The following is a 22,817-nucleotide window of genomic DNA, read 5'->3' as shown; positions in this document are numbered from 1 at the left end:
AGAGAGAGAGTGACAGAGAGAGAGCCCAAGAGGGGGTAGGGTCAGAGGGAGAAGCAGACTCCCCACTGAGCAGGGAGCCTGACATGGGACTCGATCCCAGGACTCCAGGATCATGACCTGAGCCGAAAGCAGTCGCTTACCAACTGAGCCACCCAGGCACCCCAAACTCAATTTTAAGACCCGATTAAGATCAGGCACACAACAGGCCAACCTGAGAAGGGCGAGTGTGAGATGCCTTTCTAAAACAGGGAATGAATAAAAGTCTATATATTGGACAGTGAAACTCTCTCCCCAACTTTCTTTTTTTGTGGTTACCACAGTGCTGGAAGCTAGGGTTATCTCCCCTTTTCTCTAGTCACAAGATTAGAGGGGTCTCTCTGCATAAACTTAACAGTCTAAGAGAAAAGGCCTATAGATACTGATATTTAGAGTTCTTTCTTTCTTTCACTCTTTCTTTTAATTTAATTTTATTATGTTATATTAGTCAAAATACAGTACATCATTAGTTTTTGATGTAGTGATCCATGATTCATTGTTTGCGTATAACACCCAGTGCTCCATGCATTACGTGCCCTCCTTAATACCCATCACCAGGCTAACCCATCCCCCCACCCCCCTCCCCTCTAGAACCCTCAGTTTGTTTCTCAGAGTCCATAGTCTCTCATGGTTTGTCTCCTCCTCCGATTTCCCCCTCTTCATTTTTCCCTTCCTTCTCCTAATGTCCTCCATGCTATTCCTTATGTTCCACAAATAAGTGAAACCATATGATAATTGATTTTCTCTGCTTGACATATTTCACTTAGCATAACCTCCTCCAGTCCCATCCATGTTGATGTAAAACTTGGGTATTCATCCTTTCTGATGGCTGAGTAATATTCCATTGTATATACGGACCACATCTTCTTTATCCATTCATCTGTTGAAGGGCATCTCGGCTCTTTCCACAGTTTGGCTATTGCGGACATTGCTGCTATGAACATTGGGGTGCACATGGCCCTTCTTTTCACTACATCTGTGTCTTTGGGGTAAATACCCAGTAGTGCAATTGCTGGGTCATAGGGTAGCTCTGTTTTTAATTTTTTGAGGAACCTCCAAACTGTTTCCCAAAGTGGCTGTACCAACTTGCATTCCCACCAACAGTGTAAGAGGGTTCCCCTTTCTCCACAACCTCTCCAACACTTGTTGTTTCTTTCCCTGTCCATTTTTGCCATTCTAACTGGTGTAAGGTGGTATCTCAATGTGGTTTTGGTTTGAATTTCCCTGATGGCTAATGATGATGAACATTTTTTCATGTGTCTGTTAGCCATTTGTATGTCTTCTTTAGAGAAGTGTCTGTTCATGTCTTCTGCCCATTTTTTCACTTGATTGTTTTTTGGGTGTTGAGTTTGAGAAGTTCTTTATAGATCTTGGAAATCAGCGCTTTGTCTGTAGTGTCATTTACAAATATCTTCTCTCATTCTGTGGGTTGCCTCTTTGTTTTGTTGACTGTTTCCTTTGCTGTGCAGAAGCTTTTTATCTTGATGAAGTCCCAAAAGTTCATTTTTGCTTTTGCTTCACTAGCCTTTAGAGAGTTCTTTAAATAAAACTGAGTGATTACTCTCAACCCTCCTCTGGTAAGCCACTGGACCAGCAACTCTGCCCATGTACATGGGGTTTCTGGTCAGCTTTTAGGGTCTCACTTTTAAATTTAAAAAGACTGCTCAGTATTTCCAGATATTTGAGAAAAGTTTGAAACATAAAACACAGAAACCAAAAAGAGACAAAAGACAATCACATAAAAAGAAACTCTCAAGAAATAGAGACAGTGCTGGGGAGAGAAGCGAACTTCACAAAAACTATAATTACTGGTGTCCTGGACACAAGACAAGATAGCACAGTAATAAAATAAAGACAGTGTGCAACAAAAGGAGTATTCAGAGAATAAGAAAGAACCCTTGGAAATTAAAAGTATGATAGAAATCAATGAATCAGTAGAGGGTTTTGAATATAAAGTTGAAGAAGCCTTGGAGAAAGGTTAGAAACCAAAAAAGGGGGGGGCGCTATGCAAGGAAAAATAAGAAAGGATCATTCTAAGAAGTTTGACATCTGAATAGGAGGACGTACAAAAAAAAAGAGAATAGAGACAATGGAGGGGAAGAGGTATCAGAGAGATAATACAGGAAAATTTTGAGAACATAGGCTTCTAGATGAAAAAACTCACTTGAATGCCCAGTGCTATGAATGAAAAAAGACACACATCAAAGCACATCATTGTGGAAAAAAACCCACACAAACCAGAAGCAAAGCTTGAAGACATGAGGAAAAAAAAATCCTAAGCTGATCACATAGAAGAATAGAAATCTGATTCTATGGCAGCCCTGGAAACTAGAAGGCAATGGAGCCCTACCTTTAAAGTTCTGAGAGGGATTTATTTCCAGCTGAGAATTTATATTCAGACAAACTATTAATCAAATGTGAGGGAAGAATGATGGCATTTTCCGATATAAGAAATCTCAATGATTGTACTTCCCATACATCCTTTCCGAGGAAGCGACTCTAGATATGTTCCTTCAAAATTAGGGTGGTAAATTAAGACAGAAGAAAAGGAGTCTTCCTTTACGCCTGGAGAACAACCAGCTCAGGTTGGAGTAGGAGGACCGAAGATTCCAGAAGGGAGAGATTCAAGAAAAAAAAAGAAAAGTTGGCAAAGTGAGGGCTAAATTAGTGATAGGTATGTAGAAGATTAAACAAATAAACAAGAGAGACACTAATGGACTCCAGAAAGGACAATGAAGGAATATACATGAAAGGATTGAACCAGAGCACACCACAAAGCTTGGCTGTGAATAATCATTTATCTGGTCATAATAATGTAACATCTAGTGCTGACTTAATAAAAAAAAAAAAAGGTTTATATTAGGAGAAGTAGAAGAGGTACATGGGATGGTGATAAAAGCAAGCTAAATTCTCATTTTCCATAATAGGAAGTAATGAATAATATCTAATATTGAAAACAAAAGGCCATGTAGGTATGCTATTTAGATACACAGAGATCCTTCTAGAATTAGATCAAAGAGCTAAAAGTTGTTGCATTTGGGTGGCAGAGATTAGGGGTCTGCAGGAGCGGGGCAAGGCCTGAAGTCATGTGTATGGCTCTGACTATAGAAAGGGCCTGTGTGTCTCCGTGCATATCCAGATTGGCAGCTCGAATAGGCACAGTCAAAACTGAGGGATTGTTTGCCGCCGACAACATGTTAACAACACAGTCAAAGAAATGAGCAGGAGCTCCCTTCTTTGGGGTTTTGCACACGGCAGTGGCAGAAGAACTTCCTTTTTCTGGTTCTCTGGAAATAAATTCTTTACACCATTTCTTTTCTTGTCAGAGCCCGTGTAGTCAGTGTTGAACTCCTCCTTAATTTCGGCTTTTGTTGAGAGAGCTTGGCGGAGCTCTGTCCTAACACTGAGGGAAGAAAGCCTTGGGGAGGCAGGCTAGTGGGTAGAATTCGGGCTTCATCTCTTCCCAGCTTTGGGCCCCGGCTAGTTACTTAAGACCTTTTCCTCGCCTGAAAATGGAGAAAACACTCCTTGCCTCATAGGATTGTGTGAGGAATAAATGAATAATTTAGTATAGTAAGTGCCTGGCACACAGTAGTTGCCAAAAACATTTAAATTAAAAAAAAAAAAAAAGGAACATTGTGGTTAGCCCTTGGTCTGGTATAGAAGCCCTATAATGTTGGGTCTGGGCCCTACAGATGAACCTTCCAGAAGAAACAAGAGCTCAGAAGGAAGGGGAAGGCAGAAATAATCCAGGAAGTCTTCTGATTTTAGCAGAAATTCTCATTGTATTTTGGGTGCAATGTCTTCTGATCTGACTGTAGAGCTCAGCAAATTTGTAGAGACCCAGACCCTGGAAAGTTTTATGTACAAGGATCGATAAAAGCTCTTAGCTAATTTAGCTTCCATATCCAAACAATCAGAGCAGCCGCTCACATTCCAGATAATGTGGAATAATGGAATCAGGGTTAACAGGGTTATCTTTTATGCCAAGGCTCCTGTGTGCCTATGGCGATCCTTCATTTAAGCCAGGGACCTGGGGCCCGAACCCTACCCCTGGGATACGTTGACCCATTCTCTGACTCAAAACCAAGCCCATCAGTAATGGTCCTTGTTTGGGGGACGCTTACATCAGGGGATGCTGGGCCATGAAATTCTTTTCTTTTTTTAAGATTTTATTTATTTATTTGACAGAGAGACACAGCGAGAGAGGGAACACAAGCAGGGGGAGTGGGAGAGGGAGAAGCAGGCTTCCCGCGGAGCAGGGAGCCCGATGCGGGGCTCGATCCCAGGACCCTGGGACCATGACCTGAGCAGAAGGCAGACGCTTAACGACTGAGCCACCCAGGCGCCCTGGGCCATGAAATTCTTATGGTGTATGTGCTTGGCTCATTCTATGAACTTCTTTGGGTTCTTTGGTTCTTGGTGGGCTCTCTAAATCCTGGCTCTGGTCTGTGGTCAGCGCCCACACCTTGTATATCTGAAGGAAACACGTACATGAGGTGTGAGGGAGTTAACGAGGCCAAGGCAGCCTCTCATTTGTCTGCTTTCTTCCTTAGAATCTTCTTCTGATGCTTTGGGGGCTGACGGAGGACCTTAGCTAGGAGCTGCCAGGGGCTGTCAAGTGAGGGAATGGTGCAGGCAGGAGTGAGGGCAGGAAGTGATGGGGCAGAGAACAGGCCCCAAGCATGAGGAAGGCATGGAGTAGAGCATTGGCTGGTTAGGCCGCGGGAGACAAGGGGTGAAGCCAAATCTAGATGTCAAGCCAGTGACCCTTGTGGAATTGGAGGAAGGTCGGGGAGCAGAACACCTACAGATTACAGGCGGTCATCAATTCAGTGGGTGCTGTATTAAAACTACAAGGAAGTCCATGAGTATATAGGTGGCTCAGGGGCAAGGGAATGCAAGGGGCCTCTGTGGTCCGCTGAATGGGTCACACCGGTAGGGTGGTAGGAGGAGTAAGTATAAGCCACTTAATAGCAAAACTGTATAATAGAAAAATCTACTGTCTGTTATTACTGCTCTGTTATTGTTTATTTCTCATGTTTCTGCAAAGTACAAGTTGTACTTGCAATCCAAGGCTATCCCATCAAGTTGCCTCATCTGTCAAAAATCTAGCCATAAACTTGGGAAGGAAGTTAAAAAAAAAAGGGCTTTTGAACAGCCACAATGGATGGCCAGAGCCCAAGTACAGAGCCGTGCACTGGGTGATAGTGGGGGAGCACCTCTGCTCTCAGTCCCCGCCCTGGAAGACTTCAGTGAGCTGAAGCCGCTGGGACCCCAGAGCCGCTTTAAACCTAGCTCTTCAGGGGTTTCTGGAAGGGATTCAGGGGATGCTTATAGGAATAAAAAGGAGGAAGTTCAGATGAGCTTTGCAGTTTCTAGAACATCACCAAGCATCTGCTCTCTCTGGGACTACACAGTTTCCTGTCTGCCTCTCCCTGGGCCTCTGCCCTGTTCTCTTTGTGGGCCAGCTTCCTCTCCTTCTGCAGGGCCCCGTGGCCCCATCACTTGATCTTGTGCATGGCATTCACTTCTTCTAGCGCCCCTACTACCTTCCCTTGAAGCTTGAGGGTCCACCACTAGCTGACTGTAGTCTTTTTTCATAGTTGCAATTTTGAAAGTATCTGAGTGGTCCAACTCCCTTATTTAGGTGAGTTGCTTTTAAGTCCAAGTTCCACCCTTTGTCCATCAGGGGGAGGCCCAGGTGTGAGTATGGGTTGGGTAGCAGGGAGACAGGTAGAATGACTTGCCTATTTGAGCAATATCGGAGGTCTGCAAGCCACCTGCCAAAGGATTTAAAAAGCACGGATGGAACCCCACATTCCCTCAGTGGTCTGCAGATTGCTGTGGCTGGAGTGTAGGGTGCATGGGGCGGAGTGGCAGGGGGGCTGGTCAGCTGGGAAGGGGCATGAGGCTTGGCTTCCCAGGGTCTTTGCCTGGGTCACAGGGCCACAGAAATCCATGAAGTCTGTTTAGACAGATTATGTGGAGAACTACCCATGTCTCACTGAAGGTTTGGCCTGGAGCCAAAGGAGGGATAAGAGAGAGATGGAGAGAGGCAGCCTCCCTCCAGTGAGTCAGCGGTCCCCTAGTCCCCCAACCCTGGGAGCACCTTGGTCCTGTTCCCTGGGGAAGCCTGGTTACAGGCAGGCTCCCAGATGGGCCCCAGCTTGGCTGCATTTCACATAGAGATCTCTTCCCAGCCTGACCCAGTCTCCGCACCGTGTCTTTGGCCCCTGGTGTTTTGTCGGCATTAATTGTAGACAGCGGCAAAGTGCCCAAATGCTGCAAGTGGCTTTTTATTTTCTCATGTCACCTGATGCCTTTGTCCTTTGTTCTGCTCACCCTGAATCTTTGCGAGACCTTGACATTTCCATACTCTCAGTGGCTCACTTTACCTCCGCTTTCATCTGGTGGTACTTCCTCTTGGGGTCTGCACTCTCGTGGCCTGACTGTTGTTTCTCATGGCATCTCAGGGTCTCTTCCTCCTGGACACCACACTTGTGTGTTACCACGCCTCTCTGTTCCTCAGGGCATTTCTCACCTTTTCCTCCTTCCAGTTCCTTCTCACACAGCCCCTCCCTAAGCTTGATTAGGGGACCTCGTTTTATCATCAGGTCTTATACTTGGCTGAGCTGAGTGTGAACACGACAAGTGACGACCCAGACTGCTGGCACTGGGTGCTCATTTGCACTGGAAATGTTACACCTGGCGAGCGAGGATGTGGGTGAGGGAGGGGCTGGGTGGAGGGGAGGGAGGGGAGGCCAGGCCCGGGGCACTGGGTCACCTCTCGCCAGTGCCCGGAGCCCTTTATATGGCACAGAAGTCCTGGAGGCAGCAGGCCAAGCCTGAGACATTTGGAAACTCTTTGACTGGGTCTTACGGAAATAACCATGGGTTTCCCCAAAGATTTAGTTTTACAAACTATTTGTAATTAACAAAAAACCACTGGTGACGGCCAGCCTTTGGGGGTGGGGTGACAGTTCTGGTCTGGCCACCGAGGGACAGGTTCCGTAGCCCCTGCAGAAGACTGCTGATGACATTGCACTAAGCCCTGCCTCGCTTCCTTGCATCTTTGTAAAAACTCCAGATCACCAAATAAAGCCAGGAAGGGTTTGTTATCTGTAGTTATCCTGGAGAAAGAAGAATAGGTAATTTTTTTCCTTCTGACTGAACTCTATTTTCTAAAATTTCTAGATGGGACATAAATTTCTTTGACATTCGGAAGACCAACAGTTACTTGAAAAACAAATGCCATCCACCCAGGCAGCTATAACAATATAGGGGTTGGAAACTTAGTTTCCGTTACAAATGCTCTCAAAATAAATCAGGAGTTGAGTTCACATTTGTAACATGACACACACTATACTGTCGGTCGCAGGGAGACGGGGCAAGGGTGATGATATATTGGTTGATTGGAACCAGCTATCCAGAAGACTTATCTATAAATGAAACTTGGGGCCACAACCGTAGTTTTCTCTTTCGTGCTTTCCTTACTGATAACGGGACTAAGGGACTGTGGTAGTTTGCTTTGCTTCACCTGCAGCTCACTGAAATTGTGCAGCCACAGGAGGGGTAGGTCTGGGCGAGCACATGGGCGGCTTGAGCCCTGGGAAAGCGGCCCGGCTCTCTCAGGTGGGGCTGTCGTTCTGGAAGGGGCTCTAAAGGGTCAGGAGTGACCAGGGCGGGGCGTGGGAGGAGGCAGGGTCCTAACCCTCCTGCATGTGTTAACATACGCGCTTCTGGTGCTCTGCCTGCAGCTTTTCTCTGTGTGCCTGTGGTTTATTTATTTATTTCTTCTCCTCTCCGCAGGCAAGGTAGAGCCAGTTGTGCAGAGAGGGAGAAGCAGTGAGATCCTGGAGCCCAGCTGAAATGAACTGGCCTCCTTGAGCGGTCCCAAGCCCGGGTGCCAGGCCTGTGTCCCAGCACGGAGGTAAGACCACCTGCATCCCAGCTTGGGGGCATATAAGAGGGTGGAAGCCTCCTCCTCTGGGGAAACCTCTTTCTCTAAGGCTCAGGGAGAAGGAGCAGTTGTTTCTGATAAGTCGAACCGTCTGCTTCCACCTCTGCCCATTGGGGGGCAAGGTCATTTGATGGCCGAAGAGACTTTGATTTTTTAGAGCACGGCTTTTGGACTCTTTGAACAGGGAGTTGTATTTTCTCGGTTGCTGGTGAAATTTGAACTCCAGAGGGCATGAATTTGTCCTCCAGGTGAGACTGCACGAGATTCAGGTGAACGGCTGAACTTAGGTGCACCTGCTCTGTTCTGCCAGGGAAGTTGGGCTTTTAGGAAACTCTCCCTTTCTCTCTCATGCCCAAGGGTGGCAGAAAGAAATTATGTGGGGAGGTGATTGCAAAGCATTCCACTCAGCTCAGTAAAAAATGACTCATTACCCAGGTATGTTCTGACTGTAAAGGTAATATGCGCTCATAAGATATTTGGGAAAATACAGATGCGGAAGAAAATAAAACATGCCTGAAATCCAACCACTGTTAACAATCCTTCAGGTAGGTTTCATGAAGGTTCCCCTTTTTAGAAGCCAGGAGAATTCGCTTCTAGTCCGGAGGCTCTCAGAGAGCTGATTTTTAAATATTCAGGAATTTTGCAAGCTGCTTGTTAAACATTGTTGATAGCCGGAAATTGGCCATGGTGGGGAAGTTTACAGCGAGGAAATCAGCCAGTGCTACAAACCAGGGCCTTTTGGTTTTGGAGATTCAGATTACAGGCTTGCTGTGCCACCACCAGGCTGGGAGGCATGAAGCAAGTCACCCCCCTCCCCTTACACCCTTCTCCCTCCTCTCCTGTGAAGAGTAGGTACTCAATAAGCATTGGTTGAATGGATGAACAAGAGGGGGATTTCTGTTCTTATTATCCTGGTAAGACGGTTGTGAAGCTCCCTGCCCATGGGAGGGGGTTTAGTTGATTAGTAAACCTTTGTTTTATCAGTGGAGAGAAGTCCGCTGGCCTTTCCCTGCCTTGTCGCTCGCTTCTTGGGGAATCTGTGAATTACTGACGCCCTTTTATAAGGGCAGATAAAAACTCTCCTTTTACTGACAGACATCTGGGGCATATTTCCTTCCTGGAAAAATCAAGGAGTTGGTCAAAGAAGTGTGAAAAGGAAGCCCCAGTGCTAGATGTGAGAGCCAGGACTGAAATTAGAGCTTTTGACTCTTAAACTCCACTGGGGGGTGGGAGTGGGGAGGAGAAGGAGCACTTCCTGCCAAATGTGAAATTTAAACAAAAGCCTCTTTCTTCAAGGCCCTGCTGTGGGCAGATTAGAGCTAATTAAATTAGCATAATGGAGCCCCAGCCTCAGCCCTTCTCCCTCTACTTTCAGAACTTTTGGGCTCCCTGCCCCCCTTCCCCCCCCTTCATGCATCCTGGAGGAGGGGATGGGGAGAAGCTGGGGGCATCAGTTAAGCATCAGTTCACCTTGTAAAATTGTAGTTCATAAAAATTAAAAAGGTGGAAAGGACTAGAGGGGCCATTTGGTCCCACACCCTCATTTTAAGAAGCCAGGTCACACCACTGGTGACTGTTAGTGGCTGAGGGGGAAGGTACTTGCTCCTGGGGAGGCAGAGAAGGAGGCTGGTGGAATGCAGCACTGCTCAGGAAGCCTCCTGACCACTGAGCCCTTGTATGTGACTGGCAAGGGGACATGGTGGATGGTCTCCAGGGCCAGCCCTGCCTCTACTCTTCTCAGACCCCACCCCGGTAGCTGCTGCCCCAGCCCCCATGCACTTCATGCAGTGGTCCCCTGGTGTGCTTGGAATTAAGACCCCTTCCTCTTCAGGGGTTTGGTTTTCCAGGTCAGTGAAACTAGCTGGGCAGATCTAATTCTGAGGACTTTTAGGTGTGTGTATGAGGAAGGGCAGGGAAGGGTAGGGAAGGCTTAGTCATGGCTCTAGGCCTTGTGCTTCATGCTTTGTTTGTAGGATCTCACTGAACTCGGCAATGACCTAACAGGGTAGGTTTTTCTGTTCTCACGAGGCTGATGTGGAAATGGAGTCTCTCGCAGAGGTAAAGAGACTTGACCAAGATGGCAGAGCCCACAAGCAACCGAGATGTAAGCTGAGCCTGGCTGGGACTCCACAGCTTCTCAGAATTAGTGGGTGCTCTTCACAGCAAGTTGGCGCCTACATGGGCAGGGGTTCCCAAATGCAGTTCCCACAAGCGGGGTCCCTTCCCTCGGGGTACCTCATTCCATCTCTGCCGCTCTGTGAACAGCTGTGGTGGCAGTGCTTGGAGCTTCACGAAAGGCCACACTGTTCCTCTCAGACCCTGAGGACTCTTCAGTCTACAGTAAGATAGCATCAGAGCTGGGAGGTCCATAGAGTTCTTTAGCATAGTCCCCTCACTCATGTGATGCCCTGGGAGGTGAGTTGGGGTGCTGCTGGCCCCAGGTCTCTGAGTCATCTGGAAGCAGAGGCCTTCTTAGCCTCTGGACTCCCGGTGCTCTTGCCAGGGGAACATACTGAGATGGATCTGTTTGGTTTTCCTTCATGTTTGGGTAAGTGATTATTCCTCTGGCAAGAGGGATTTAATTCAGCTTCACAGAGATTGTGTACCCAGCCACATATCCTGGCCTGTTTGGGCAAGAGATTTTGGCTCGGTCTTGAACATACAGGCACGACAAGGGACAAGGGGAGGAGGAGCGCTCCTACATTGCGACTGTATATGCCATATATGAGCTCGTAACCATACATCATCTCCAAGAATTCTAAAGGGAGAAATTGTCTGTGTGTCCCAGGGCTCACCCTGCTAACGAGGGAGCAAAGCAGCAATGGCAGGTCGGGGTCTTTGGAAGATTATTGCAGAGGGTAGGGCTGGGGGGAGGAGGCAGAGTGGCAGAGGGAAAGATTTGGTTTGGCACTAAGAGTGTCTTTGACTGTGAAGCTGGGGTTGGGGATGGGGGAGCGGAGTGGACAGTTTTGTAGATAATCAAGAATCCTTTTCCTCTCTGGCCCTTATCAGCTTCAGGAGGAGGAAAAGCTCATTTCAGCGGGGTGCTCGGAATGTGAATCAGGGCTGAAAGAGGTCCTTGGAAACCTGGTTGGTTGGCCTTCACATCTTCCATCTAAGGAAATGGAGGCCCAGAAAGGGGAAGGGCCTTGTCTATGACACAGTGGAAATGGAGTCTGTTCTCCTGAGTGTCTGGCCAGGGTCCTGCCCACCCAGCCACTCTAGCTGCCCAGGGAAGGATGTTCCCAGAGACGGGTACAGCCCTCTTCCTGCCTTGGCCTGTCTGGCCCAAAACCTGTGATGGGCTGGGTTTGGTCGTTGAAGGAATTTGTGGCAATGGTAGCCCAGAAGGGAGAGGGTGTCCTCTCAATGATGCCACAGATCCCCTGGCATCTCAATGTTGCCAGCCCTTCATCCTCCTCTGTTCGCATCCTAGAGGTCTTGTTGAAGCCGGGGCTATCATTTCTGGCTTCTTACTGGAAGTTCACCATTGTTGGAAGACCTCACAATACGGAGACAAGTGCCCCAGCTCTGAGGACATTTGAACTGGGTTTGAGACTCATTTGGCCATACTTGCACGACTACCTGGCCTTTCTGACTCAGTTTCCTCAGATGTAAAATGGGCTGAATAACCCCTACCTTGAGTGAAGATTAATAATTATTTATATAATGCTCTTCCCACAAAGTAGATGCCTGCTGAAAGGTCCCCATTCTTTTTTTTTTTTTTTCATACAGCTCTATTGAGGTCTAATTGACAGACAACATATTGAAACTTCACAGCTTGATGAGTTCTGACATATGTATACACTCATGAAATTCTTCCTACAGTCAAGTTCATGAACATAACCATTACCCCCCAAAGTTTCCTCCTTTACCTTGTCCTTCCCTCCTCCCAGCCTGCCTCCCATGTCCTGCCTCCCATTCCCAGGCAAACCATAATCCGCTTTCTATCACTATAGATTAGTTTGCATTTTCTAGAACTTTATGTAAATAGCATAACACAGCACATGCTCTTCTTACTCTCAGCACAATTTTTTAAAGGTTTTATTATTTTATTTTTATTTTTTAAAAAGTTTTTATTTAAATTCCAGTTAGTTAACATACAGTGTAATATTAGTTTCAGGTGTACGATACAGTGATTCAACACTTCCATACATGACCTGGTGCTCATCACGACAAGAACACTCCTTAATTATCTGACATTCATCCATGTTGTGTGTATCAATAGCTCATTACTTTTTTGCTGAATAGCACCCTACTGTAAGGAAATACCACTATCTGTTTATCCATTTATCTATTAACGGACATTTGGGTGGTTCCCAATTTTTGGCTATTAAAATAAAGCCAATGCAAGCATTTGTTAAAAAAATTTTTGTGGGGACCTATGAATTCTTTTTCCTGCCTCAACCCCTAAGAGTACAATGGCTGGGTCCTATAGTAGGTGTATGTTTCACATTTTAAGAAGCTGCCATTGGGGCACCCGGGTGGCTCAGATGGTTAAGCGTCTGCCTTCGGCTCAGGTCATGATCCCAGGGTCTTGGGATTGGGCCCTGCGTAGGGCTCCCTGCTCGGCCGGGAGCCTGCTTTTCCCTCTGCCTCTGCCATTCCCTCCACTTGTGCTCTCTGGCTCTATCTCTCTGTCAAATAAATACATCTTTTTAAAAAAAAAAAGAAGAAGAAGCTGCCAAATTGTTTTCTAGAGTGGTTGCGTCATTTTACATTGTCCCCAGCACTCCATGAGGGTTCCAGTTGCTCCATTTCCTTGCCAACACTTGGTATGGTCAGTCTTGTAAATTTTAGCTATTTTAGTAGGTCTGTGGTGATATCTTGTGATTTTATTTGCATTTCCTTAAAGAAATGCTCACTTAAAGAATAAGATTTGTTTATCTTCTTATGATTGAGTTGGATTCTTTATATACTCAGCAAACAAGTCCTTTACTGAAGAAGTTTGAAAATATATTTTCCAATTCCGAGGCTTGCGTGTGGTGAGAGATAATGGCACATAAATAATCACAATTCAGTTGAGAAAGTATGTATAGGGAAGTACAAAGAAAGATAAGTAATCTTTTTTTTTTTTAATTTATTTATTTGAGAGAGTGTGCACTAGAGAGCATGCAGGGGGAGGGCAGAGGGAAAGAGAATCCCAAGCGGACTCTGTGCATGGAGCCAGATGTGGGACTTGATCTCAGAACTGTGAGATCATGACCTGGGCCAAAACCAAGAGTCAGACGCTCAATCACCTGTGCCACCCAGACACCCTGAAAGATCAGTAATCTTAGCACAGGATGTCAGGGAAGCTTCTAGGAGGTGAAGGTATGTGAATTGGGCTGTAAGGGAAATGAAAAGTTAGCTAGGTGGAGGGAGGGCAGTCTGGGTAGAAGTGCAGAGGCACGGCAGTATGAAATACCATGCTGCATGTGAAATTATACTTATCTAATTGGAGGACTACGATTTTGGAGAAGGATGTGGGCTGGAAGCCCAGCTGCCCTGCTGGTAGCCTGTGCACCTCTCTTCTTTCATGTTTTATTTTGAAACAATTGTAGATTCACTGGGACTTGCAAAGATAGTACAGAGATGTCCAGCGCATCCTTCGTTTAGTTTGTTCCAATGGCTTCATCTTCCATAATTATAATACAGTATCAAAACCAGGAATGTGAGATTGGTACAATGTGTGTATGTTTCTATGTCATTTTCTCACATGGGTGGATTAGCAGAACCACTACTGCGATCCAGAGATAGACTGTTCCATCACCAGAAAGATCTCCCTCCTGCCACCCTTTCATGGTCACACTGCTGCGGCCCCTCCCGTCTGTGTTGCATCTCTATAATTTTGTCCTTTTGAGAATGTTCTGTAAATAGAGACCTACGATATGCACCCTTCTGAGACGGGCTTGTTTTCAGTCATCATCATACACTTCAGGTCCATCCAGGTGGTTGAATTTATCAGTAGTTTGCTCTTTTTTGTTGCGGAGTGGCATTTCATGGGATAGATGCACTAGTTTCATCATTGACCTTTTTTTTTTAAATTACTTTTTTTTTAAGATATTTATTTATTTATTGAGAGAGAGAGTGATAGAAAGCATGAGAGGGGGAGAGTCAGAGGGAGAAGCAGACTCCCCGCTGAGCAGGGAGCCCGATGCGGGACTCGATCCCGGGACTCCAGGATCATGACCTGAGCCGAAGGCAGTCGCTTAAACAACTGAGCCACCCAGGCGCCCCTCATCATTGACCTTTTTGAAGGATGTTTTGGTTGTTTCCAGTTTCTGACTATTACAAATAAAGCTGCCACGAGCAATTTTGTACAGGTTTTTGTGTAGACGTAAAGTTTTGTTTTTTTGGGATAAATGCCCAGCCGTGCAATTGCTGAGTTGTATGGCAAGGGTAGTTTTGATTTTTTAAGAAACTGCCAAGTTGTTTTTTAGAGTGGCTGTACCATTTAGCACTCCCACCAGAAGTGGGAGTGGGAGAGATCCACTTTGTCCACGTCCTTGCCAGCATTTGATACGGTCATATGTTCATGTTAGCTGTTCTGATAGGTGGGCAGTGGTGTCTCATTATGGTCTTAATTTGCATTTCTCTGATGGCTGGTTGTATGACTCTTACCCTTTGTGCACCTTCAGGTCTGGCTGTATGAATCTAGACCCCAGCCTTTTAAATGTGAGAAGCAGGAGGACCTCGTGCTGATAAACCCCCTCCCTCATTTCTGGAGCTGCCCTGAAGTCTGACTTCTTTGTCCTTTGACCCAATGAGCCAGTTCCAGGAGATCCTTCTTCATTGTTCTGGGTGGCTCCAGGAAAGTGGTATTTTCTAGAGCTGCATATTTTTCCATGGGAAGTTTTTTTTCCCTTTACCACAGAGGAGCAAACAACCTGTGAGTGTTTTTTTTTTTTTTTTTTTTTTTCCCCTCTCTGCTGTGGGGTAAGTTCTCTCTCTCCACCCTGTCCCTCCCTGGTGCCAGTATGCCAACGTCTGTCCTTACTGGCAGCTGAGATAAAGAAGCCTCTGGACTTAGGCCAGGATGGCTATTTTCTCAGTGTTTGGCGGCCTGAAATGCCAAGGGAATCTGCCATCGCCTCAGGCCTTCCCTATGCTCAGCATCTTCTGTTCCTTCACTTACAGAAGGAGAGGCAGCTTTAATGTGCTGGAAAAAATCATCATGGTAGCTAACAATTCTATAGCATTTATTCTGTGCCAGGCACTGAGTGCTTTTTATGTAGGAACTCATTTAATGCCCACAACAACCCTAAGAGTTAAGACTCTTAACACCCCACTTGACAAATGAGGAAACTAGGGCCCGGGAGGTCTCATAGCTAGTACGTGGTGAGTAAGTTGGGACTTGAACCCAGAAGGTTTGACACCCAAGTCCATCCTCATCGTCATTGTGCTATACTGTCTCTGCGAGGGCAGGTAGCCCCTTGTGTGGTACGCACCTTGCTGTCCGAAACTGCAGGCTCAGGCTCTCGCCTTAGGAACGAGGGCGAGGAGGAGGGCATGCCATGGGTGTTCTCTCGGGTGTCAGCTCTTCGTGATGTGGCGGTGGGAAATGGAATAGCTGGGAAGTGCTTTCCCAGGGGAAAAGGGGAGTTCCTTGGAGGCCTGCACAGGGCACGGGCTGCTGTCCAGGTGTGAGTGAGGCTCAGGCTCTGTGCCACAGTCTTGTGAAGACATGATTCTGTTCCATGAACCTGCTGTGCACCCAGACCTGGCTCACGCACACTGTGGGCAGAGGCTGGAGGAGGATGGCATGGAGGCCCTGACCTTGGGCCACCTCACTGGCCCTCAGACTCTCAGCCACCTGCCTGTGCCGTGATAACCTTGAGCTTGCACTGCAGGGACTGGGATGACTGGGAAAGAGCTTGGCCTTTCTGGCCTGGCAGATCTGGGTTCTGCTTGCAAAACCTCCCTTTCCACCCATAAACTGGACAATAACCATACCTAGTGTCTAGATTGTGGTGAGGCTATGTGGGGGCAGTGTCGTGAATTGTCCTGGTGAACGTTGGTTCCCTCTTCTCCTCTCCATGGGGCCCTTTCCAATCTTAAATATCCAGCTGCATGGCAGTGCTGCCCTGAAAGAAAATGGGTGTGTGTCCCTTGTCTTAATTTAGTCGGTGAGGAGTGTCCACTCACTCGTTCAGCATTCAGTCAACTCTTTATTTTTTTTATGTTTTATTTTATTAGGTTTTATTTATTTATTTGACAGAGAGTAAGAGCACAAGCAGGGGGAGCAGCAGAGGGAGAGGCAGAGGGAGAAGCAGGCTCCCAGCAGAGCAGGAAGCCTCATGCAGGGCTTGATCCCAGGACCCCGAGATCATGACCTGAGCCGAAGGCAGACGCTTAGCCATTTGAGGCACCCAGGCGCCCCTCAGTCAACTCTTTCATGACCCTCTACAATGCACTTGCTTCTATAATAATAGGCCCTGGGAGCCTAAGAGCCGGATCCTTGACCTCACGTAGCATATGGTCTACAGAGAGAGACAAATATTAATTAAATAATAGCCCAGTTGAGTGTGACATCATGAACCGTGGAGTTGCTGTGGAGGAAGCTCACTGGTACCGTGTGAGTGAGCCACAGGCTGAGGCTGGAGGACACTTCCTCAGGGGAGCGATTCTGATCTGGGTCAGATTCTTTAGCCTTGATCTACTGAAGAGGCCCATTTGGAATGTTCTGTAGGATCAGTTCACTTGACACAGTGTCCTGAGTGTCGACTGACCTGAACCCTGGCCACCCTGGTGTTTTCCCCACTCCGACAAGCCACAATGTTCTGGGACGTTCCCCAGACCCAGACATGGACAGCTGCTGCTGACCCATGGGGGCTAACGCTGAGCTCAGAGCCACACCTTACAGGCTGGGTTACGTGTCGTTGTTAAGTGTGCTTGTGACTCAGCTTGTTACTCAGCCGAACGGAGTATGCCACCATGAAATCACACAGAGTTTTTTGTTTGTTTGTTTTTTTAAAGATTTTATTTATTTATTTGACAGAGAGAGACACAGCGAGAGAGGGAACACAAGCAGGGGGAGTGGGAGAGGGAGAAGCAGGCTTCCCGCTGAGCAGGGAGCCCGATGCGGGGCTCGATCCCAGGACCCTGGGATTAGGACCCGAGCCGGAGGCAGACGCTTAACGACTGAGCCACCCAGGTGCCCCCACACAGAGTTTTTTAAAACAACTTTACTGAGGTACAATTTATATTTCATGAAATTAAGTTCCTTTAGGTGTAAATGCAAGGACTTGTAGTACATGTACCAGGTTGTGCTGCCATCATCACAATCCAGCTTTAGAACATTTTTTTATCATTGGAGGGGTCGTTCATCTTCACATGGAAAAGGCAAGAAAATTATTTTTGTATGGAAATCATTCCATAATTAGTTTTTCTGGAGTTAGTTCTGTGCTCCCAGCAGGAGGATCTCATTAATTAAGTTCATCAGTATTTCCGGAGTGCCTGCCGGAGCCCGCAGCTGGGCTAGGTGCAAAGGGGGAGTGAGAAATGGTGGAGAGGGCAGTTTTCCTGTGGTCGACAAGCTTCTGCTGAAGACGCACCGTTCGGTGTAGCGTGTCTCAGGCGTGGATCTCAGCAGGCCGGGTGTTTGCTTTCCGCCCTGTGGCTCGTCACTGAGGACAAGGCAAGGGCCTTGCTTTTGCAATAGGGACATATTGAAAACACTGGCCAAGCAGAAGGAGGGACGTGTGCTCTCCCACATCTGCACACGGCTCTAGGCTTTGGCAAGCTTGAATGCAGGACCTGCAAAGAGAGGAGGGGAGGTGGGCTGTTTTCACTGCAAAGATTCCACTGGTGGAATTGGGGCGAGCGGGGAGGGTGCCTGGAGGAAGAAAAGAGCAGGATCAAAGTCAGGGCAGGGGGCTCAGGCAAATTCAGGGAGTAGTGGTGCATCTGGTCCCCTATAGCCTTCGGGGCACATTTGCATATGGTGGAGTGTTGTTTGCAGGCTTGGGCGTGGGATGGGAGTGAGGAATTTGGGCTTAGTGGAGCAAACATGGAAGATGCCATTTTGTCTCCAAGGAGGGGCATAACTGTCCAGAGCTGGACTTGGGGCATAGTCTTGCATGTAGAGAGAGATGGGAAGCAGGTATGGCTCGGCAGGCTACTGGGAGGGCCCTAATATCAGGTGATGTGGACCTGACTTTGGCTGGGCCGGTGGGGCGAGGAAGGAAGAAGTGGATGGGAGAGAAGATTCTGTCAGGGGAGAGGAGAACATCTCCCTGTCCCAGCTGCTTCTCTACCTTGCCCACCTGCCTCTTGCACTTCAACTAAACCCTCACACTCCGCTTGTTCACAACCAGACCCGACAGCCCCTCCCCACACTGTCTTCTCCATGCTTTTCTCCCCTCCACTTCTCTATCCCATTCTTCTTGCCCAGGTGGAAGGAGAGGAGCCAGAAGGCAGAACGCTACCTGCAGAAGGCAGTGCCATAGAAGGTAATGGTGAGAAATTTCCAGAGAGGGAAGTGCCAAATGCCAAAGACGGGCACTGAAGAAGGGCTGGGGACTCAGGGCTGGTAGTGGCCAGGCAAGCCAGGTGCCTCAGGTGCCGAACTTAAGGAGGCACACTCGGATGCCAACCCTGTACTCACATGGCCCCGAGGGTGCGGGCCCCTTGAATTTTGCACTCTAGGTGCCTCCCTTACCTTACCTTAGTCCTGGACTACGTTCCTGGAGAGAACTGGTCTTTGGGAGGACACTGGTGATGTTGGACAAAGCATTGATTTTTCAGCGGGCTCAGGATAGAGTGTGGAACTGTTTCTTCAGAAGGAAGCCTTCCATGGGAAGCTTCCTGAAGCTGTGTGAGGGCCTGCGTGTCTCTCTCCTCCCCACCCCCAAGACAGCCCCTTAGGGTCTCCATGGACTCTCTAGGGTTCCTGAAGCACGGTTTGAAGAGCACCGATCAACTCCAGCCCCATCTTACCACAGAAAGTTCTGAGACCCGTAGAAAGTTCTGAGATCCACAGAAATACATGACTTTCCAAGGCCACACAGGCAGGTGTGACATTAGAGGTCTCCCTGTACTTTCCTTCGGTTCATCATCTTCAGTTTTACATTCTCTTTTGACCCCCCCCAGTCTCCCCCTGCCTCCGTAAGAATTAGAAACAGTTGGTACTGAAGGTCTCAAGATATTTGAAGACTGTAGTCTGAGAAGTCAATTTATTGAGTGCCTGCTACCTAGCCAGCACTATTTTAAGGGGCTTTTACATTCGTTATTTTAATACTTTAAGAACCTTTCCAAGTACATGTCATCATCCCATTTCCCTGACGAGGGGACTGAGGCTCAGCGAGAACAAGCACTTGCTTAAATCCGCAGAGTTACTGACAGGCGCTCCTGTGTCCAAAGCCTGTTCTTTCTCCACACCACGTCTTTCTTCAGTCGTTCAGACTGACCAAGTCTTGCTACTGGCCCTGGTTTTGGTGCTGCTGTAGTACAGACAAAGGGGACAGAATCCTGTTAAGCCCCACCCCACTTGTCCCCCTGCTCGCCAGGGGCCGTGGGCCGGCTCTTCATAAGGTCTCCTGTCACAGGGGTCTCTGGGCTGCCTGTGGTGGTCGCAGTGATTTCCGGCTGTTGTGGAGATGAAATCCATGGCCCCACTCACTCCCTAGCCAGCAAGTCACATTTCTTTCTTTGTGCCCTTTCTCTGTGCCCCTGGGATTCTGGAACATTCCACCGACACGGCATTCAGGCAGTATAGGCAGTTTGTTCTGCAAGGAGCTTGACCACTCCCGACACTACCCCGCCCCCCGCCCTGAGATTTCCTTGCATTTCTTGGCATTTATCACCAGTAGTTTCCTTCAGCCTCCACCCCCCCAGCAGAGCTCTGATTCACTTGCATGATTTAGCCCTGATAAAGGCGAGTTATTTTGGCCTCTTCTGCCCTCAGCCCCGGTGAGAATTTGGATCCAGTGTTTTCACTTGTCACTTCAGAATGTTTGCCAGAGTTTGCGGAAAAAGGCCTGTATTATTCATGTCCTTGCCAGGAACAGCTGCGCCCTGCCAGCTTGTCATGTGAGCCCACGGAGCTGCCCGGCGGCACGGCCCGCAGCCCTCGGGGCCCGCTGGCTCAGGTGGGAAACGCGATCCGCTCGGACAGAAACTGCAAACAGCCAAGGAGGGCAGAAAGCAACTTGGAAGGGACTGATTAGGGCCTCCCCTAGGAATTCACTGCAGCCCAGCGCGTGTCCTGGTGGGGGGGAGGCTGATTCCATCCTGTGCTCCATGGGGCCCATTCTATTTGAAGTCTTTTCGTCTGACGTCTCCCTCCTCCACAAGATAAAAGTGAGGCCGTTAATCAGTTCCGTAATATCTAGAGGTCCCTCGTTCCTCACAGAGGACACCATGCTGGCCACTTGAAACAAACCCTCAGAACAGTCTTTGAGGTGGGGCGGCTCTCCATTTAATGGATGAGAAAACAGCCTGGGAGAGATCAAGTGCATAACCCGAGGTCATGCAGGCAGTAAGGGGTGGAGGGTGGGATCGGAACCCAGGTCTGTCAGGCTCCTTTCAGGACGCTGTGAGTCACCAGACACAAACTGACATCTCTCTGGCTCTCCTGCAGGTAACCCTTGCAGCCGGTCCCAACCGTGTCTCCTACCCTCCTCTCTTCCCATCACTCTGTAAACATGGAAATCCGATTTCTGGAGCTTGGTGTTCCCGTGGGGACTTGACTAGAGTTTAGGACCCACCAGGTCAGCGGTTGGTGGACTGAAGGTCAGACCAGGGGTGAGGAAAGATGGTCTCTGGCACCTTCTCCTCTCTCAACTGAAATGGCTCCTCTTCACGCCCCATCAAAGCCCTTTTTAGGGCCAGGAGCTCAACACTGAGTTTAGAGAAAATCATAACATCCCTTGCTTGCTTAGGAAACCTCCACCAGTCCCAGTTTCTTGCAGGATGAATTGGGACTAGAAACACTTCGTCTGGGGCAGATGTTGAATCCCATTTCCCATCACTGCAGCCCTCATACCCTCACCCCTCATAGCTTCTCACCATTCCTTGACTACAACGGGCCCTCTTTCATGGCTAAGCCTTTGGACTACCATTCTCTCTGTTGGGTATGCCTTTTTCTGCCTATTAAACTCCTATTCACCCTTCGGAACCCAGGAGGGACATTACTGACTCCTAATGGAGTTGGTACCACCCCAGCCTATAGTTCTGAATGCCTTACATGGGTTTACACCCATCATTTTCTGGGTCTTTCTCTTCCTCAAAGGCCCCAGGGGCAGGGGCTGGACCCTATTTATCTCTGTAGCACCTATATTTGGTGCATATTTGTGTGAACAAATGAATGGGGGCTCATTAATGAACTATGTGCTAATGTGTGAATCACAGGTGGCTCCACTTGAAGTACAAGGTCAGAGTGGGAGGTGATGGGCCAAGGCTCTGGTGCTATTGATGAGCTGACGGGTGAGCCAGGTACTGTGCTAAGAGCACTATTGCAGATGAGCCCTGCAGCGGAGAGGGGGCCCCCCGGGGGTGAAGAGACATCACCAGGCTTCCAAGTTGTAGAATGAATCACAGCCTACCCTGTTCCCCAGGCCAGCCTCTCCAACTGCACACCCAGCCTGCCTCCCAGGAGGGGAGCTCCCTAGGGCTGGGCTGGGTGCAGACCTGGAGCAGAAGTGGGGATTCTGGATGATCCCCCAAGGAAGAGGAGTGGGGGTGGTACTCAGGAGAGGAGCAGAAGCAGAGGCAGGAGGAAGTCCAAGGCAAACTTTGTTTCCTTACTGTGATGCTGGGGGCATCTTGCTGGCCAGAGCTCCTGCCTGATGGCTGCTCCTGAGGATGCAGTATGAGCCGGGTCCAGGCAAGAATTTGGAGCCAGACCTGGATCTGTAGGTCATTCTGTTCCCGCCTATTTAATCCCTCCTTCCCCTACTGCTGGCTATAGGAACTTAGCCTTTACCCACGGTAAGATCTGAGTTTAAATCCTGGTCTCAGACACTAACTGCAGATTGTGTAGCACTGAGCAAAAATACTAGGGTTGCTGTTTTTATTTAATTTTTTATTTTTAATTTTTTAAAATTTATTTCCAGTATTGTTAACATACAGTGTTATTAGTTTCAGGTTTACAATATAGTGATTCAACAGTTGTCTACATGACTCAGTGCTCAACACGATCAGTGTACTCCTAATCCCCATCACCTGTTTCTCCCATCGTCCCACCCACCTCTGCCCTGATAACCATCAGTTTGTTCCCTATAGTTAAGACTCTGTTTCTTGGTTTCTTTTTTCTTTGTTCATTTGTTCTGTTTCTTAAATTCCACACGTGAGTGAGGTCCTATGATATTTGTCTTTCTCCGACTGACTTATTTCACTTAGTATTATACCCTCTAGGTCCATTAGGGATGCGATTTTACAGGGTTATTAGGACGAGTGGTGACACCACAATGGGGAGGCTATGTGCTAAGACATCTAATTTATTCCTCTGAATATCCTGCAGGTATATGCTCTTATCATTCTGAAATCACAGATCCTTAACTGAGGTTCAGAGAGGCTCCACAAGCTGCCCAAGGTCCCATAGTGAGTAAATGATAGAATCAGTGGACCCGGGTGTCCTACACCCGATCCTACCTGATCTACTACGTCACCAGTCTCCAGTCTGCGAGATCCTAAGGATCACCTGGGGCTCTTGTTGAAGGCGTAGTTCCCAGGCTCTGTATCAGATTTTGATGCTGCCCGTTTTTTTGCGGGGGGCGGGGTTGCGGCTGGGGAGCAGAGTCTGTAATGAGTACCCAGGATGATGTTAGGATCTGGCAAGCTTAGGAAACATAGTAGTGCACTTTCCTGCCTGTAAGGTGTGCCACCTGGTTGGCCC

General features: G+C 48.0%; 1 protein-coding gene across 11 annotated transcripts in view; it reads left to right on the top strand.

The window, feature by feature from the left end:
- Positions 1 to 22,817, top strand: part of ST6GAL1 (ST6 beta-galactoside alpha-2,6-sialyltransferase 1) — a 119,374-nt gene that overhangs the window by 18,254 nt on the left and 78,303 nt on the right. For 9 of the 11 annotated variants that reach the window (XM_064583325.1, XM_064583201.1, XM_064583495.1 and 6 more), the window contains exon 2: positions 7,849 to 7,969. The gene's annotated coding sequence lies outside the window, so the exon portion shown is untranslated. Of the gene's footprint in view, positions 1 to 7,421; positions 7,612 to 7,848; positions 7,970 to 22,817 lie in introns of those variants that run through there. The other 2 variants (XM_064583160.1, XM_064583450.1) reach the window with 2 other exon arrangements.

This window comes from Mirounga angustirostris, unplaced genomic scaffold (assembly GCF_029215605.1).
Source record: "Mirounga angustirostris isolate CCGP_5_RB_7025 unplaced genomic scaffold, mMirAng1.0.hap1 SCAF_1, whole genome shotgun sequence".
NCBI classification, from domain to species: Eukaryota; Metazoa; Chordata; class Mammalia; order Carnivora; family Phocidae; genus Mirounga; species Mirounga angustirostris.
Note: the sequence above shows the minus strand (reverse complement) of the source record. Positions and strands in the feature narration are given on the sequence as shown.